At 32.6% G+C, this 14,994-nt stretch overlaps 1 protein-coding gene across 1 annotated transcript in view; it reads right to left on the bottom strand.

Moving 5' to 3' along the window:
- LOC117210756 (RYamide receptor-like) overlaps positions 1-14,994 on the bottom strand; it is a 47,193-nt gene extending 32,199 nt beyond the window's left edge. Inside the window, exon 1 of the mRNA XM_033454078.1 lies at positions 14,125-14,994. The gene's annotated coding sequence lies outside the window, so the exon portion shown is untranslated. The remainder of the gene's footprint in view (positions 1-14,124) is intronic.

The raw sequence follows: 14,994 nt of genomic DNA, 5'->3' as shown, positions 1-14,994 counted from the left end.
CAGAGAAACCGTACGATTAAAGTACTTTCTTACTGAAATTATATTTTTGCGTTTCTATTAGATACATTCTTGTTCGTCCTTTGCTCTTTTTCTTGTTCCTTTTTAAATATTGTAAACTTTTCAATATTTCGATATCTGCTCAATTACGTAATTACTTTAACAAGCACATTATCATAACTATTCATTTTTGGAACAAGTGGGTTTGTATAATTTTTTTACTGAACCATATCATTTCGTTTCTTTCTTAAAAATTATTATTACCTTTAAACTTATTTCAATGGATATAAGAATTAGGTTACACGTTCGTAAATCAAATATCAATTATTCTTCGTAAAATTGATCGTGTCAGTAAAGAATTTTTAACATTTTTATACACAATGCTTTTCCCTTTTGTTCATGTATATCGATCCGGGTAGCGTGTTATTGAATTCCAGAGGAAACGATCGGTTAAGATGACTCGAGGTGCGCGAATTACATTTGTTGCGGTGGAACTTTCCACATAAATTCAATTTTCATTCGGAACTAGCGCCTATTAGTCCGGTCGAGAAAATGGTACGTACACCGGTGTGGTCGTATTAAATCGTTGAGTGGATTTACATCTACTTATTGTATTTTACCAGTTCACCGTTCTTGAATTTCTGAAATTCCAATGAAATGTAATTTTCCGACCTGTTTACCGCGAGAAACATGAAATTAGTGAGAAAAGAGAGACATCAAATTGTTAGAAAATTTTCAGTTTCTAATTATCTAAAAATTTTCTTCTCTATCTAAAAATTATTCTTCTAGGAACGAATTGTAAATTTTTGACAGGAAAGTATTATTTTATTAATTATTAATAATGAAAGTAGATTCTGTTCCGATGTTTTCGAGAAACAAAGGCATAATAAATTAGATTTTAGGTCCAGCTGTACCGAAAATAAATATATTTATCGTTTAGCTGTTATTATCGACTTAATTCTAATTAGAAGTAACGTTGCTGCCATAATTATTTTATTCCGGAATTTATGCGTTTCGATAAAAAGGTCAGAGAGTAGAGAAACAAAACGGTAATCGGAATGTCGCAAAAAATTTCTATGTAAAACAAAGATCTTTCTGGTAAGAGATTAAAATGTCTATAATAAATATAGATGATAAAATATTACGATGTCACAAAAATAACGACAAAGGGTGTTTCTGTTATATTGGCAATTAATAAAATGTAAAGGATAGCAATACAATAGTAGAGAATGTATTAATCATTTTTTAAGGTACACGTATCATCAAATGGAATAAAAGAGATAATACTTTGAAATACATATCGTGTTTTCTATTCATGTAAAGCATTGTACAATGAAGTAGCTAAAGAAAAGCTGAATTCAAATAACGGTACACGTATAACTGGGCGACAGTGACAGCTCTGCTAACCACCCTCGACGCTTTAATCCCACGTGCTACGAAATTCGGATATTTTTGTGCCGTTTCTATAGAACGATACTGAAATCCATGGTAGTTTAAACAGCCGACAGATCTACATAGTTAATGAGACGCAGGCAGGGGCTGTTCTTCCTAACACTTTTGTCCTTTTCATTCCCCACATGTCGGACGAAATATCGCCTCACATAATTCCCACAGTTTTCCTGTATTTCCAGCCAGAAAGAAGGGATTCGTCATTTTCGACACGTGTAAAGTTTTCTTTCCATGCTGGCTCTTTCTATTGATTTCTAGTACATTAGTAAGTTTGGTAACATTAGTAACATTAGTAACATTGGTTCGTTTAGTTATTTTGATAAACATTACTATTATTGGTGAATTAGGATAGATGGTTTTATTTAAGAAATTGCGAAGAAGTATATAAAGGAAAAACAAATAGATTTACACAAAAATGTTTCATGGCCTTTCTTTATACATTGTGCTTTTGTATTCGACGTTAGCTAATGATTGAATAGATATTATAATCCTGAGATTATTAAAAGTTTACAGTATGTTATTAAATTTTTTGTGTTTATTCATTAAAGACAAGTCGAAAAGATATTAAAACTCTATTTAACCAAACTACCACTAACTAATGATATTTTATTTTTGTATATCTGAAATCATATTTTATATTACAATTTATGTGGTATAACATTATAGCATTATGTATTAAATTAATAAAATAAATTGAAAACTGGGAAATTGATAGGAACTTATTTCTAAATATTTACTTGTTTTCTTGTAACTTCAATGATAAAACATTCATTTGAAATACTGAACTTTAATCTGTAAACCGTACACGAGTGCTCAACAAGCTGCATTCTACTTGAACAACGTTAGCACGAATGAACAGGCATTATAAATTTATCAAGAAAATGTAAGCTTTAACTTAACCTCTCTTCCTTTTTATTTTATGGAACGCCAGCAACAAACTGTTACAATATATTTAATCTTCAAATTCTTGGCCGAAGCTCTGGCACGAGAACGAAGACGATTTATCTTCTCGTTAAACATGAATTTTTCAGCATATTGTACTCGACATTATTTTAGACTCGATTTTTTTTTTTTTTTTTTAGTAACGATCGCTAAAATATCCTTCCAGAAAACAAAAGCTTCGCGGACGAGTCCATGTCTCGCTGACACGATCTTGAAAAATTTCCGCATTCTCCACGTTGAAGCGTATTTCTTGCTCGTCGCGTTTATATATTCTCTTCGAAACTCGGGCGAACTGGTAACTTTCCGATACTTTTGGCAGCTATGGACCAACATTCGCGAGAAGTCGACCAGATACTTTGTTTCTATATCTTTGGCTCGGAACAAGAATGCTTTGTGCATTAAGCGCCGTGCTTTTACCATTCAACGAGACGTAGTTCAAAGGATTCCTGAACTAGAGAAATCAGCAACTATGCATGTATCGGTTTCATTAGTATATTGGTCAGAATGGAATGTTTATTAGCTTGCACATTATCACAAGTTTTACAAGCAGCTGGAATATATTACGATAAGTGGTAGAATTAACTATGAAGCGAAACAAACGGAATAATGCTAGACATTATAGCAAATTATATATCAGTGACTAGAAAATTGCAAATTTAACTTATTATTATACTTATTATTATTTTCGGTTTGTTTTAAATATTCAAGGAACTTAAAAATTACAATGAATGCTAAATTTATGTATCGTTTTATTTCCAAGAATAAAATAACAGTTTGACTGGAAATATCTATAATGCGATTCGAAAAAATAGTTTTGCATAAATTGTTTCTCTTATCGTAAATTCAGCAATCGTATGATAACTCCGTCGATTTTGTAACTGCGATTCGAGTAATTTCACATTTTTGATTTACGTTTTCGTCTTTTTTCCCAAGAGCGTATAATCGTACCAGTTACAGGTAAAGATCCATCGATCGTTAATGTGTCGTACTCATGTCGGCTGCCTCACCACGATGATAATTCGCACGATCCTTCAGAAGAATCGAAGAGGTGACGAGAAGGATGCGGTTAGCTATACCGTTCCGAGGAATTCGATGCGAGTCTGACGCGAACACGCTGGAAACGATCTCGATAGGAGCACTAGTTCAAGAATCCGCCAGGGGAAATACGGTGCATAGACGGGAAGTTACAATCGATGTGGTACGGAAGTCGAAACGCCTTCCGTCTGCTTGCTGTGTACGCGCCTTGAACCGAGGAGTCACAAGCACAAACCGTGGCACTGTCAAGACCAGATCTTCACATGCGCCGTGCGAATATCTATGGCGCACAGTGAACGGTATAGTATAATAGTTCAAGTTAAAATTAAAGCGGAGAACTGTTCAAAATCTTAGACAAGACACGATGCGATATTAGTGAGCGATATTCTTGTAGCTTCTTTGCTCGAGGTAGCTACCATATCAGTTTTTGTATAATTTCGGTCTATTGTAGCGTAAAATTTCGTTATATAACAGTTTCGCCTAACGTTAGAAGTTTAAAATTAAGTTGCGGTTATTTTAGTAGAACACCGTTGATCGTAAATTGCGTTTGGATTTTACCGAGTGGTTCCGGCATCTGGGATACTGTTCCGCACAAGCGACGTGATACCACTGGCTTCTCCGTAATCATTTTGTGAGAGGAACTCAGACAGCCGTTCGTTCCATCCTCTGGTCACGTACTGAAGGGTGTGAATTGCCTCTTACTGTCTTCTCTATCCTTAATATATGTGTGAAGTAGAATGTTACAGAATCGTCCAGCATCTGATGTCTCGTCCCATATATATAGCAGGTTATTATCGGTTGGTCTGTAACGATTTTACGACACGAATACGTAGTCGACCGTTCATACTTTCTGGCCACGTCCTGGAGCATATAAATTTTATCGGAAAAAGTATCAGCATTTGTTGCTTGATTTTCAGAAAAACGGTACGAGCTCGTAACTTAACGTTTGCGATGAAACCGAACACTGTTGAGATCTAACATTCGATACAGGGGCAAGTTCTCGGTCTAAACCCTCGCCATAAACTCTTAGGTGTTGCGATGGATCAAGACGTTGTGTGTGTTTTCGTTCGGATTGATTTCGGCGGGGTCGAACGTCGAATCACCGTATTATTTTATTTATCAGGTGCTATTCCTAGCTCGTGCCTATACTTATTGCAACTTCCACCTTAAATACGAGTAGGAAGATGTAGGGTTATCGTAGATCACTATAAAGCGTGGGTATGACACAAGATCGCTATAGTTGTAGGATAGCGTAATTATTGTATCGTCAGGACAAGCGTAAGAATTAATATTTTGTTTCGGAACGATTGTAAAACGTGCGTGATTATTTGTACCATCACGAAACTAGAACACATTGAAAATACATTGTCATATAAATGTGCTCCATATAAATTTCACATTGTCATATAAAGTTGCTTCAACTGTCTTCGTCTGCCGATTAGACGCTTCCCTCTATTCAGTGCTTGGAAGTTTCCAAAGTCTCGTCTTGGTCAGTCTACTTTAGTGAGTGATTTTCACTTGTACTTCTCGCACTTACCGCCTCTACCAAAATCTAAGGTAAATCCGACCCCGAACTACAACTTCTGAATTCCGAAGTAGAATAAAGAAAAAATAATGGTTACTAGCGTACATATATTATCTGTCTAAGCGTATGTAGTAGTTAGAAATGGCAAGATATTTTTCAACAAGAGCTTTGCTTCAACTCGTATTGAAATTCGCAGCTAGAGATGGAAAGGTTATTTTTAACAATGTTAACAATTTCACTTTATTCAGTTAAAATTTGCAATCAGAGGAAAGTAGACAAGTTTTGACAAAATTTTCATTTCACTCAGTCACACGATTTTATTCTAACATAATCTTTATTCGTTTGCAGAAATTTATACATAGAGACGACAAAGTATTTTTAATAAGAATTTTGGTTAATTTACTTGCAACGAAATTTATAATTAGAAATGGCAAGGGAAGTTTCGAAATAATTTTACTTCGTTTACTGAACTGAAATTTTGCGACTGGATGATATGTAACTATCAGCAATAGCTTTGTCCGACGTTTCAAAGCCGACGTGTTATGATATGTGATAGTGTGACATTTTCGATGAGTAATTTCACAACAACAGTTAATGACAGATAGACTGCAGAATTTCCAGAATTTTGTTACGAAATTAAACAAACCTTTAATTTTCTTCTGTTGTAAAAAGGTATAAAATAATGTAATATTTTTCAAATAATTCTTAATACAAGTGAATTAAAAGACTAAAATCTCCCAGAACAGAGAACACTTGTCTAACTAGTTTATTAACGAATGGCTAGATCTACTTAAACATACTGCAACGTAGACCAGAATTTACAGAAGCTATTTACCTACATAACTTTGTACGAATTTAATCTACGATGAAAGTTGCAAGTATCCTTAACGATGGGAATTATTAATAATGAAAAGCAAGATGTAATCCTCTTTTGGTATACATACAAGGAAAGTTCTATGGATGTAATATGTTTTAGCGTCATTACGTCATACATTACGTAGATACATTTTAAAAACTGATAACATGATACATTACATGCCACATACATATACTTACACATAATATTTTGTATATTATTTGCATCAAATAATAAATGCAAAATATTTCAGTAATTACCATTTTTTTTTTTATAAAAGTGTACAATCGCCTGTGTATTTCACATTTAATTCATAAAATACAATTTTTCATTCTATTTCATTTAAAAATCATTAGATTATAAAATGTACTGAGTTTCTAGCGAGATAGATTACTCGTCTGTACAGTATCTGAGATAGAATTTTTAGGTTTTAAACGTCTCACAATATATCGACGAGCTGAAACGGGAGATTAATGCACTTTTCAAACGCTGGACATAATGTTTTACACTTTATAACACTGATAACTAAATTTTATCGTGGATGAAAAATAACTGTATGCTGATTTTGCATCACGAAGTGTCATTTGTCACATCACCTTTGCGTCACACCTAAGTTCTACATTCTTTCCCTAGTTTTTCTAAATTTTCACCGATCATTATACTTTGCATAAAAAACAGTATCTTTAACAATGATCGACAGAAAGTAAAGAAGTAGTCTTTAATAGATACACTTCGTGCAGCCACGCTACTTCCATATAGACACCTTCAAATCTAAGAAAGAACGCAGCTTCTTTCATACTAGCGGCGGCACCTCAGAGCTTTTCATTCTATTACGGCAAGTCTCTTCATCCTACGTTCGTTCATTTACATTCCATGTTCATATAATAAAAAATTTCAATACAAGCTACGATGCCGTTCTTTGCCTCACTTTCCGTTGGGATTTTACTCAGAATCATTGCGTGAGACGAAATTATCCTCGTCATACTTATAGTAGGTGGAAACGATATAGCATGATCATAAATTAAAGCATTAAGAAAAGACATGCATTGATGTAACTTTATCCAACACTTGACATGATTCGTAGAGGCAATTTACAAATTAATATTCTGTTTATAACCGTCAATTAAATTTATATAATATTAAGTCTCTTTTTGTTTAATAACTATTGATTTTTATGAAAAATATAGGTCAGAGAATCATAGCATATGTAATACGTAAGACAGTCTAGCATTATAATTCATGAAACAGTGTTCTGTGTTTATTGTTACAAAAATTCATTTTTTGAAGTTAAGGAAACGTATCGCGGTAAAGAATAAAGCTAGCACTTAATTAATTATGAAACTGAAGGGATGATACTTATGAGGTCTGAAGTACGTGACTAAATTCAAATTTTCCGAATTTCCCGTCTTACACCACTATGATTTTCATAGTGATAGTTCGAGTGACTTCTTGCTGCTTTTAGTTAATGGAAATTTAGTCAATGCAAATTAATGGAACCCGCCCTAAGTTCAGGGACAATGCTGAACGCAACACGTGATCGATTCCACGCGTGTTCAGGTAGTTCGTGAATTTTACACGCCGCATTATCCGTGCACCTACTGCATAAACCTCGGCAACGTGACAGGCATTAACGCGTAACCATAACACTCGAGATATCGCGTGCCGCTAAATTACACCGGGGATGGCTAACCAGGATAAACGATCGATATTTGCTAATGCTTCTCATAGTGTAACATTATTCTTGACGCAATCTGAGCTACCCTGGTGATAGTAGATATTTTCGAAGAGCGTGTAAACTGCTCGAAGATCACGAGGAACCGTCTTATCTAAATGAATATGCAACATCCTCGATCTATCACGCGTGTTCTGACTAGTAAGTATACTACTTTGGTAACACGCACGTTTCTTTGCCAATAGATGTGCGTGTGTACGTGTATGTGTGTATGAAACGTGTTTGCTGCCAATTAAGTTTCAATACCTAGGTTTTCTTGCATAATAATTTACTAATTAATAAAGTAAGTGAATTGACGAGTGGTAAATTGATATAAAAAAAGGTCTGTGGCTTACAGTTTACCATTCGTCAATTCATTTACTTTATTAATTAGTAAATTATTGTGCAAGAAAACCTAGATGTATGTATAAATAAATATATGGATGATAAATAGATGAATATGCGTGAAACTCGATTGCTGTGGATCCAAGTTTCATTACATATCTAGGTCCTTTTGCGCTGTAATTTATAATTATAATATTATTATATTATAATTTATAATATTCGTGAATCTATAAGTGGCAAGTCGTAAAATTCACTTGTAACATTCTCTTCGTTTCATTATGAAATTTTTACAGAAGAAAGGCATTTCAAACGCTGATAATAAAAACAAGTTTTATTTATGTTCTTTTCCAAGAAAACAAAAGAACACCCTGGCATCTTTAATTTCAGCAAAATATTCATCGTGTCATAGATCTGTTGCGAGCATATCTGTAATTATATCGCAAAAATATCGCACTTAATTAAATCGTGAAATTGTGGATTTCATGATAACCGACTTCATGATAACTTTCTGTTATCAGCATCTGAATTGATATTAATAATTTGTAGTTTGTAAATTGTACTTCACTAACGATATTAATTCAGTCGTGCAAGAGGACTCTAAAATATTGTGTAATATCAAATACTCTCGAATACTTGAATACAAACTTTGAAACATGCGAGAAAAGGAGCAAAATTTCACTCATCAATACGGAGAAAAAGTAAAGAAAAATCAGTAAATTATCACTATATATACTAGCTATAGCAGCGCACGTTTGTATTTCTTTGAGGATTCTGACTCGGATTCGTGACGTGCGTAATGAGTGTGTTGAACTTTATGAGGTATGAGAGTAGCGTGGTATATAATAGGATGTAATGGAGAGACTATGATGGAGAGAATTGATCTTTTTCAGAATTTGAGGGATGGATCTTAAGGTATATAGATTACTTGTCTGACCATATATAGAATTCTATATACGACCACATATAACAGCGTGTGGTTTGAGGAGAATGGCGTGTTGATGAGGATAGAGGATGATAGAGAGCGTTAATTCCTTTTTTTCAGAGCTCGAGAGATGGAGCTTGAGAAATATAAATTGGAAGATGTGTCGCATGTGCTGGAGTTGATTTAAAGGGTTTCGAGGAAAGATATTTTCCTAATAAATCTACGATTCATTTTTTATGCTTTTTCTCGGTTTTATAGTACATTCCTCTAGTGGATTTTTATCTTTTTTGCATGTGAATTACCTTGTTAAATGTAGTATAGGAAAGTTGAGTGTGCAGAAGTTGAGTACAAGTATCCTTCAGATATGCATGTGACGTAACTTAAATACTGAAGATATTATTTTAATTATATAATTATACCTCCTACGTTGACAGAGAAATGTTCCATATGTGTATTTTGAAACCTCGCATAGAATTCAGTGAACTGAATTCACGTAATTTCTCCGTCCTCATACCTTTAAATTCTAAACTAAAATTCTTTACACACAAGCTGTATTATTTTTATTACATACATCTAAAAAAGGATCAATTGCATGATTTAATATTCTTATGAAACCATTTTAATTATTTACAAAATTTTTAATTATTTTCTTTTCGATACTATTCGATTCATTAATCAATGATTGTAACAATTAAAAATATTCAAAATTCCACTTTGAAAACGTATTATTTTTTAGGAACATTGTTGATTACTTGGTATATGGCGAAGATGCGCGTGTCCGTACGCCACTTATCAAAGCAAGTCCAAAATAAACACACGCGATTTAAATCAATCGATCAGAACCGGTGTACATTCGTTATATACGTATGTACAAAGCAATCACCGTAGATATTTCATGTCCTAGCACGCGATATACCGTGCAGGAATTTTAACACAGTTACAATGAAAATAACTGTTTAAGCTACATTTGTCGAAATACGCGATTTTAGTATTTTGTCCTTTCAAGTGTTGAATAAATGTATCGATTCTGATTTCTGAAATATTTCAGGATTTCAAAAAGGACAATGACTTTTTTAAGCGAATAAATACTTTATTTACTAAAGATTTTTTGATATTTTATTTAAGAACGAAAACATTGAAATTATATATATTTTGCATACCTGTATATGTAGAATTTTGAATCTTCCTTTTCCTCTTATATTAATTAAAAAAATAATTTTAATCGTACTTTTTGTTGTCAGCAAGGAGAACGTAATTTCGAACGTAATATATGAAGACGTAATTAAAAGAAATAAAATGAAATTCTTTAAAAAAAATTCGTCTATCACGACACAAGCACGGAAAAAATTTGTTTACAAAAGTAGAACATCCTTAGAAAATGTCAGCTAAAATGGAATTTTACAAAACTTTTATTCTTAATTCTCTTGCAAAATTTTCGCATAAAATTCGCGTGCTTTTTTGTCACAACACACACGTATGCGTGTAGCTTGACTTTTCGAAATTAGTTAGCCAAAAATAAATTTTCATTATTTTTTGCAAATTTTTCCCCATTCACATTTAAAACTGAGATATTCAACTTCGCAGACATTTTTTTCTTCCATTTTAACACTCATCGTCTTCGCGTATGATTTCTAGGAAAAATTTCTCTTTAGAAATAGTCCGCAAATATTCCACTAAATTTTAGCGTTCATCTCATTCATGTCTTCTACAAGAACCTACAATTTTACAGAATTCATTTCCGCCTCATAAAATAAACCCATTTAAGACACTTTTATTGCGTAATTTGTTACGATCAATAATTAATGAGCAATCTTGCGGAAAAATTATTATTTGTTTTTACATTATCAGAATCGTACATCTAATTCTTTGTTTTATCACGGCTAATCGCTTACGCATTCACGATCGAAAAAACCGGATATCTCGGCAATACGTGAACACAAAGAACCACGAAATTACTTCGGTGCTTTCTAAAGATTGACTGATTTTATAATGAAGAAAAAAGAGAAAGTGAGAGAGAGAGAGAGAGAACAGTCTATAGAAAGATTAATGTACAATTTTATTTTATTTTGAGACTTATAGCTGCGTGTCGTTTACAGCTACGAACACAGGATCTGGCTAAAAATTATTTCAGATAAGATTAAGATTTGCTAATCATATACGTGATTTATTATCTATCGTGATAGTGACGTTTCTTTCTTCTCAATAAAAGAGAATTATTAGGTTGTCTAAAAGTTCCCTTCGTTTCAATGATGATAACAGATGAACAACAATTTCTGTTTTAGATTATTTTATTGAATTAGGTATGATTCATTGCGTTCTATTTCTATTATTATGTTCGTGCATAATTCAATAAACTAATATAAAACAAAGAACATTGTGCGTCTATTATTTGCTTATAAAACGAAAGAAACTTTTCGGACAACCTAATACAAAATATTTGTCTCCATCTTCAAAATATTAAAAAGTAAATTTGTACTATAGATATATATAACTGTTAAATGCCACGTATTATCTCGAGGGCGCTTTTATAATAATAGAATAAGTCTTATCTTCGTTTCAGAAGCATTTATCTCAAGTAATCCGTAAGGTTGGATTTAATGGCAAAAGAGATTTAACTTCTGTTGAATGTTTCATTGCGGATGAAATATAAAAATGACGTGAATAGGATTAAACTGGACGTGTCGTTCGTTTTTTGGTTGTTGTTTTATATAAATAACGAATTTTATTCGATCATCTTCTTCCTCTTCCTCTTTTTCTTCCTGAGTATTATGACAGTTCAACATTGCGTTTGTGCAACGCTATTTGCAACTTTTTTCGCTTGGTTTATGTAACTGTTTTGTTTTATGTTACAACATTTTGTTTATCATATTAAATTATTACGAAAGGGAATTTTAAGGAATAGCTTAGTGTTCGTAACTACATTTTCCATCTAGATATTACAATCTTAGTTATGCTAAACTATTTCTTTGGAACCATACAAATTTTGTTTATGTCTATGATACGCGTAGTTGGCTGGTATCCTGACAAAACAATATTTTAAATCTTAAATTTTAATTTAACTTATCTTGAAGCTTATCTATCTATCTATCTCTAAACTTAATCTTAATTCTTTATCTTAAATCTTAATAACTCTATCTTAATTCCTATGTATATGTATGTCTTGTTTACGTTTTGTTTATCACAATGATGTATTTATGTCAGATTTAATCCATTTTCATCTTCTACAAGATTCCTTAAGCCAAATATCTTTACATAGAAATCAAATTATAATGTTACGAAATTTATCATTTTCAAACTTACTTTTATCAACCATTAGAAAGTCAATCAAATGTAAGGACGAAAATGTAAAAAATGAAATTCAAATTATAATGAAATCGATTCCATAAGTGAAAAATCAAAAGTATACAGTTCTCCTTGAAGGTTGATTTAGTTATATATTTAACTTCTATAAGCATGAACTTGAGTATCCAAGAATAAATCGTGATCTATGTTGCAACGCGATAAGAAAACATTTAAAGCGTAAAATTTCCTCTAGTATTCGTATAAAATCTATCCAGTGGTCATTCAATTCACAGGCAGAAAAAAATAATCCGGTTTTACGAATATCATAAAGAAAATGATTTCAACGATAATGCTAAGAATCCTACAGTCTCGATATCGTTAACAGATCTTCCGAGCTGAAACAACGATCTCGCGAATTGTTCGTTAAATGCACGCCAATAAAACAGTTACGAGCTTCCCTTTTGTGCCATTTTCAGTACGGAAAATTTTTAGAATACGATCACTGCGATTGTGTACGTTAAAGGACGATAAAAGAATGGAGAAAAGTATGAAAAAGGAGAATTAGCTGTCGTCACTTTTGTAGATTTCTCTCGTATAATCCTACTTTTCGTTCTTTAGGCGTACCTTCATTTTTTCCATTTAGCTACTTTCATGTTCGATTTATAAAGCGACTGGTTCTGGAATGAGTAATCGGTAATGAAGTGGACTTTTCAGATGATCCGGTCCGAGTTCGGAAAATGACGAAGCCAGATCCCTTTTGAGGATGAAGATTATATGAATTTGAAGATAAAAAAGTTAAGTGAATTAGTACGAAACATTTTTATATAAAATAATTATTTCGACTTAAATGTATCTCTGTTGGAATAGGAAGGAATATTTCGTTATTCGTGGCACGTGAAAAATATTTTTACGTCTTCTGTAATAAGCGAAACTTCTCTTGGAAAATATTTCTCGGCATTCCATTATAATTTTTATACGAATGTTGTATCATTTAATTCTTTTCAGAACAAATTTTATATTTCTTTTTCTCCAATTGGAGAGATTCCAGAAGTTTATAGTTAATAATAACGGCCCTTTCGTCACGTATTCTGAATTCCGAATTTCCTGTTCCGAACTTTATAAAGTTCCAACGTAATTTACATTTACATATCCATAAATTGGATTTCTATGTAGCTTTAATATTTGAATTTCTCGTAATATTAAATATTTCGTTAAATATAAAATACCTGATTTCATTATTTGATACAATTATTTTCATAAAACTGTAATATAAAGAATACGTTGATGTATCGAAATTGAGATTTATTCCTAAGGTATTTTGCATACATGCAGATTAAAAAAAAATGTAGATATGGTTCACGAGATTGTTGAATTTTCTTGAGGGCATGAATGCGTGCTCGATGTATTTAAATGAGCACGACTGCGACAGCGTGGTTCTATCTTATGTGCGGTAATTATGACACTGTGCCTTCACTTAATTCAATTTTAATATAAAATTGCACCATGGTTCGCAGCACTTCTTCGAGTAATACAATTTAATCTTGATTACGTTCATTTAATGGAAGAACTGACAAATACGAGATAAATACCGACGATGAATTTATACGAAATGATGTTAGAAAATCCATTTTGTTATCAGAATTATCAGCACTTGATAATTTAACGCAGGATGTTTTTATTTTGTTAGAAAGAATAGAATTTTCGTAAATTTGAATATTTCTTAGTATGTTCTTCTGTACTTGCGGCTTAATTATCATTATATTGCGAATAAATTGAAGATTGTAAATAAATCAAATTAATATTAAAAAAAAGAAATATCATGTTTTTATATATACATATATAATTTGATATTTTTTTATTGAATTGAATTGAATTGAAAATAATGAAAATGTAATATCTCGTATGATTATTCTTTGAAGTTGGTGAATTTATTACCAGATGGTTTGATTCAGTGTTACTCGAGCAAAATTTTGTACACCTCTGTGCATCTCAACGCAAAGGACAGTAAAAGTTTGCAGGAGAGATGACGAGATGGGGAAAAAGTTGTCGAGTTATCCTACCTTGCTACGACGATGAACTTACACGACCCCCGTCCACAAGCATATCATTTCCTAATCGATCTGTCGCTTGTCATTTCCTCATCTTCCGGTTAAAGTTTCATAGTGTCACGTAAAAACTCTTCAAAAGCTTTCGATCGATTTCCACCATGCATCAGTTCCTCATTCTTCCATATAAGTTTTCGTTTTTATCACCATTTCTTTTTATCTTTGTACGTAAGACAACGTATAGCACTATTTTACGAAACTTTTGAAATCGTCGTTTTAAAGTCCATTTTTCGGACTAGTATCGAAGAATTTCAATAATCTTCCATTTATTAGAGCTTCTATTTTATATTATTCTCATTTACACAAACTTGAGCGGTCAGTTTTTATTTTATTTTATTACTCAATTTTATTACTCAACAAATATTCATTCGTCACAATTACTTGCAAATCACAGTCTAAACGTTTCGCATACATTTCCTTCGTTAACACCATCCATTTAAGCGTCATCGAGGTACGATCATCACCTCCCCTTAACTGTTTCATATTAATAAGAAATCAACGATTTGCAATTAGAATTCACCCACGCATTGTTCGAGACAATTTTCCATTTATATTTTGCGTAACGGTTGTCATCGATCCTCGATCATCGCGCCAGTCCTGTCCGTTCCATCTTACATCACTGATTAATTTCACGCCGACATCTACCAACTACATGAGAAAAGGAAAAAAGGAAGAGAAGATAGAAAAGAAAAATATATTGACAGCTTGTTGGACCACCGAAGAATAATATCCGAAATACGTGGAGAAAATTGTTTTTTCTAAGGTAAGGGTGATACGAAATAAAGTTTCATCAAGCGCGGCCGCAGGCAGACTGCGAACTTTGCA

The sequence above is a fragment of the Bombus bifarius genome, unplaced genomic scaffold, assembly GCF_011952205.1.
Source record: "Bombus bifarius isolate JDL3187 unplaced genomic scaffold, Bbif_JDL3187 scf7180000007970, whole genome shotgun sequence".
Lineage (NCBI taxonomy): Eukaryota > Metazoa > Arthropoda > Insecta > Hymenoptera > Apidae > Bombus > Bombus bifarius.
Note: the sequence above shows the minus strand (reverse complement) of the source record. Positions and strands in the feature narration are given on the sequence as shown.